Consider the following 6024-nt stretch of genomic DNA (forward strand, 5'->3'; position numbering starts at 1 on the left):
GCTCTCAGTTCCTCAACCTTGAGAAAAAGACTATGCATTCACCCTGTCTATGGCTACCATGATTTTATACACCCCAATATTCTCCTACACTCCAATAAATGGTGCTTAGTTCCCTGAAGGTGGAATCTCATGTGGATAGGGTGGTGAAGAAAGCTTTTGGTACGCTGGCCTTTATAAATCAGAGCATTGAGTATAGGAGTTGGGATGTAATGTTAAAATTGTACAAGGCATTGGTAAGGCCGAATTTGGAGTATTGTGTACAGTTCTGGTCACCGAATTATAGATGTCAACAAAATAGAGAGTATACAGAGAAGATTTACTAGAATGTTACCTGGGTTTCAGCACCTAAGTTATAGAGAAAGGTTGAACAAGTTAGGTCTTTATTCTTTGGAGCTTAGGTTAAGGGAGTTCTTGATAGAGGTATTTAAAATTATGAGGGGGATAGAGTTGATGAGGATAGGCTTTTTCCATTGAGAGTAGGGGAGATTCAAACAAGAGGACATGAGTTGAGAGTTAGGGGGCAAAAATTTAGGGGGGACATGAGGGGGAATTTCTATACTCAGAAGTGGCTGTTGAATGAGCTTCCAGTAGAAGTGGTAGAGGCAGGTACGATATTGTGATTTAAAGTAAAATTGGATAGGTATATGGACAGGAAAGGAATGGAGGGTAATGGGCTGAGTGCAGGTCGGTGGGACTAGGTGAGAGTAAGTGTTTGGCACAGACTAGAAGGGCCGAGATGGCCTGTTTCAGCGCTGTAATTGTTATATAGTTATGTTGTTATATAAAGCAGCAAATTGCTTGACATCTCACCATAAATTATTCCCTCCAGTCCTAGCAATATCCTCATAAATCTCCTCTGCACTCTCTACCTTAATGGCACCTTCCCTATATCAGGATGAGCAAAACTAAATACAACATTCCAAATGTGGTCTCACTTCCAAACTAACTTCTGTACTAAATACCCAGACTGATGAATGCCAACGTGCCAAACACCACCTTCACCAGCCTGTCTACCTGTGACTCCATTATCAGAGAACCATATTGTTATGTTTTGTAACTCCAGGACATAGAAACTAATTGAAAGCCAAAACACTGAGCTGGGAGAAGCCGTGTACGTCCATATTTACTTTTAAGCGCACCGAGGCACAGCATGCATGACCTGGTGGCATGATGACGTATGCATTTATGTACTTTTACATGTAATGAATTATGTAAACAAAGAGAATGCTTAATCAACGTATTGACAATATTACTCAGATGTTAAATACACAACACACATACCTGTACATCTGATAAACAACACTCCCCAGGACCCTATCATTCAGTGTGGAAGTCCTACACTCATTTGCCTTCTCAGAATGCAACACTTATTAAGCTCCATTTGCTATTCCTCGGCCCTCTTACCCAGGGCCCTTTCTTTGTAAATCCTGATAACCATCTTCAAGCCCTCCAGTCCCAGTAATATCCTCATGAATTTTGCATACTGAAACAACGGGATAGAGTAATCCACTCAAGGATATTTCCAGTGGTAGGAGAGTTTAGTATCCAAGGGCACAGCCTCAGAATAGAGAGACGTCCCTTTGGAACAGATGCGGGAGGAATTTCTTTCGCCAATAGGTTCATTGCAACAGAAGCTGGAGGAGGACAAGTCATTGGTTGTACAGTATTTACGGCAGAGATTGATAGATTCTTGATTGGTGAGGGGGTGGGTTTAAGGGTTATGGGGAGAAGGTGGAAGAATGGGGTTGAGGGAAAAATCAGCCATGATTGAATGGCAGAGTGGACAGAATGGCCAAGTGGCCTAATTCTGCTCCGACATGGTCTTGTGAACATTCACCCTGGCTAAGGCACCACGGCAGAATAGTAGTTAGCACGGCACTGTTACAGCTGCCGCCATCTGTAAGGAGTTTGTACGTTCTCCCCGTGGGTTTCCTCCGGGTGCTCTGGTTTCTTCCCACATTCTAAAGTCATACCAGTCTGGTTAGTAGGTTAATTGGTCGCTGTAAATTATCCTGTGATTAGGTTAGTTTTAAAGAGGTGGGTTGCTGGGCGGTGTGTTCCATGCTGTATTTCTAAGTAAAACATATATAATTTCAGGGAGCAAAAGAAGATGAAAGGAACACACTGTTGTGACTGAGAAAGGATGAAGACAGCTTGTCTCTCCAGAGAGACGGTGTAAATAGAGGGAAAATGGTATATTGTTTTATGACTGTCACATGTACTGAGAACCACAACCTTCTTGTTGGGTTTGGAAGCTTGTGTGCCTCATTGTTCTGGAGAGCTATGTTGATTGAATCAGGGCTTTGTGCTTTGGCCCTTGGTAGGGTCAACCATGGCAAACAGGTCAAGGGGTAGAGGCCAAACTAAGAGTGATCCACCAGTCCTCCAGGTTCAGGGCTGACAGCCCCAAACGGTAAAACCAAACTGTTATGGAAACGGCACTGAAGAATCCTTCCACATCTGAGTGTGATGGTATTCCTCAGTCTCCACCGGGACTTGCAAGACTGACAGGAAGCTACTGGCATGATGAAGCCCTGAACACCACCAGAGATGGAGGACCCTCATTGCTGCCCTAAGTGTCGGGGCATAATGGGCAATAAGTACATACTGAGACACTGTACCTTTGTAAAGTGACAATGACACATTACCTGTACACAGCATTTCATGACAGCAGTGCTTTGAGGAACAAAAGAACAACAGACTGCAGGATAAAGTGTCACAGTTACAGTGCCTCAGCATGTACTTATTACCCATGTCGACAAGTGCAACAAGATAGATTGCGTGTCAAGGGTCCGTGTAATTCTTGTAGGGTCCCATAACAGGGTAGAAACTCTCCTTCAGCTCAGCTGTTGAATCTTCTGCCTGGTGGGAGGGGAGAGAGGTGAGAATGTCTGGATTGACTGGGGTCCTGGATTACGTTGGCTACTTCACAGAGGCAGTGAGAAATACAGACTGCATGGAGGAGAGGCAGGTCTCCGTGACATGCTGAGTCACATCCACAACTTTTTGCAGTTTCTTCTGGTCACAAGCAGGGCTCTTGCCGCATCAAGCTGTGACACATTCTGAAAAAAAACTGTTGGGACCAAGTGACAGATACAGGATAGGGAGGGAATCTGAAACAGAGGATACAGAGGCAGTGCCTCAGCCCAGAAGAACCACCAGTGCAAGAGAATTTTTTGCTGTGCCTCAGTACACGTGACAAGGGGGCCCCACTGTAGCGTAGCAGCTAATACAATGGCATTGGAGTCCAATTCCAACATCATCAGTAAGGAATCTGTACCTGGGGAATGTGTCAGTTTTCTCCAGGTGCTCTGGTTTCCTCCTACAGTCCAACATTCTAGTTAGTAGGTTAATTGGTCATTGTAAATTTTCCAGTGATTAGGCTGGGCTTAAACCAGGGGTTACTGAGTGGCACGGCTCAAAAGGCTGGAGGGGTCTATTCTGCTCTGTATCTCAATAGAGGGCAATGACCACACCCCCATCCAGGAAGGCCAGCTCTTTCCCTTCCAGTACACTGCTCAACCTCCTGAATATTTCCAGCAACTTGTCTTTATTTCAGGTTTTCAAAGACTGCAGCCTTTATTTACTATTGAGCTAGGGCTGTGTAGTTTGATCTGCCTCAAACAGGAGATCAAGACGATTTGGGACTGAGATGATGAATTTCTTCACCCAGAGGGCAGTGAACCTTTGGAACTATTTTGGTTTCTATTTCTATTTTTCTAAATTTGTGTACTCTGCCCCATGTGTTTAGCAACACAATGAACAAAGCAGTTCAATAACTTCCCCATCATGTTTTGGTTCTCAACAACACACTCAAAATGCTGGAGGAACTCAGCAAGTCAGGCAGCATCTATGGAGGCGGGGGGGGGGGGGGGGGGGGGGGAGTGTGGAGTGGATATTTCAGGTCAATACTCAATGAATGCAGCCTGACCTGCTGAGTGTTTCCAGTATTTACTGTTCTGATTTCAGGATTCCAGCATCTGGAGTCTTACTATTTTTCTCAAATGTTTGGAGTTCTCCATCAAGGGTCAAGTTTTAAAATCACCGAGTGGTAGGAGTTGTGGAATGTAGTGCTGTGCTGATTGTGGAAGCATACAATAGAGGCTTTTTTAGAAGGGATATGAAAATGCAGGGGGTGAAGTGATTGTGTTCTGAACACAGTGCCAAATTAAACCATTCTCCACTGCACTGTTTTATATTCTGCAAGAGATCCCCGCACACAGCAGTTTTAAGTGGCCAGTCCCTGATCTTCTAATAACACCCCAATCTTGTGACTGCTTCCCTTAGTTTTTTAACTTTTCGATGCTATGCTACCACTGAAGACTTCTCAATGCTACATCACTATTGTATTCAGCAACACACAACATGCTGGAGGATTACAGGTCAGACAGCATCGATGAAACTGAAAGTCGCTAGGTAATCTGGCCTTTTGCTGCAGACAGACCAACCAACATGGAATGCCTATCCTAGCACAGCAATTAACACAATGGTCAGGGCAGCTCAGGGCACTGGAGTTCGATATTCAACTCCTCCATCCTCTGTAAATATGTTTATGTTCCTACCCATGTGCACATGGGTGCCCTCAGTCAGTCCAAAGACGTACCAGTTTAGTATGTTAATTGGTCATTGTAAATTATCCCTTGATTAGGCTAGGGTTAAACTGGTAGTCTGTTGGTCAGCGTGACTCAAAAAGTTGCTCTGCATTATATCTCTAAATAAATGGGGTGGCCACCATTTCAATTCAACTTCCCCATTCTGATATCTGTCACAATGAGGCCGCACTCAGGCTGGAAGAGCGGCCTCATATTCTGTCTGGATAGCCTCAAACCCAATGGCATCAACAATGTTTTTTCTGAGTTCTGGTAATTTCTTCACCCTTTCTCTTCTCACCTGTCCATTATCTCCCTCTGCTGCCCCTTTTCTTTCTTCCTCTCCCATTAAACTCCTTCGCCTTTTAATTTCATCTCTAACACCACCCCATCCCCAACACACAGACCTGGCCTCACTTATCACCTTTCTTTCCAGTCCTGATGAAGGGTCTCTGTTTGAAACGTTGACTGTTCATTTCCCTCCATAGATACAGCCTGACTTGCTGGTTCCTCAAATATGTGTATTGCTCAATATTTCCAGCATCTGTAGAATCTTGTGTTTATGAGTTATTGGAGTATTGAAGCCAACAATTAGGAAAAAAGACACACACACAGAAATAAAAGAGCAAACCCTTAGCCCCATTTACCTGATGGGAGTTTTTTTATTTATTTAAAATCCTGCAAAAATTGACAAAATGCTAAAAATGCAATGTTCTGTACAGACTTATGCAATACAATCATTTGTAATATCAAGTTAAAAAGTGTTTGCACTCTACATGGGGCCATTCACTGCCTAAAATTGACACTGAATAGATACGGGCCAAGCACTGACCTTTTAAAGTTACTGTGTGGGGGTGGGAAGAGAAGAGAAGCAAAAAGAATCCACAGCCTTGGCCCAAGCAATGTCTGTGTCAGTATTCAGATTGTAATCACTTTGCTTACGGGTTGGAAGATGTTCACAGAACTGTGTTAACTCTACCACCACTGTCAGGGAATGAGGTGTACTGTGCCTTTCTCAGAGCTCCATTTTACTCTGGCGTTTGGATTAGTTAGATAAAAACTACGAGCTTCTTTTATGATATGTATACAAAGTGATACCAAACTGATGTCAACAGTCAGCTCAGGCACTCCGATTCTGAGCTACTGCCATGGCAAGTGTCTAAAGCAAGGGTTGTTGTGCACAGGGGCAAGTCTGCAATCTCCAAAGCTGTGACACTGTCATCAGATGTGTGGTATGAAGGGCACCTGCAAGCAGTCTGCTTTCATTAGTGCTGGAGGGGAAGAGGGTTCAAAACTGGGGTTAACGTAGGTAACAAGTACTGCTGGCAAGTTCCTTTAAAAATGCACTGTCTGAAAGGTGAAATATGGCAGAGTTAGAATCTCAGACTGAGTCATAGGGAGGGAGATGGAAGCAAGATAACCAAGCCTTCTGACC

The sequence above is a fragment of the Hypanus sabinus genome, chromosome 9 (genome assembly GCF_030144855.1).
Source record: "Hypanus sabinus isolate sHypSab1 chromosome 9, sHypSab1.hap1, whole genome shotgun sequence".
NCBI classification, from domain to species: Eukaryota; Metazoa; Chordata; class Chondrichthyes; order Myliobatiformes; family Dasyatidae; genus Hypanus; species Hypanus sabinus.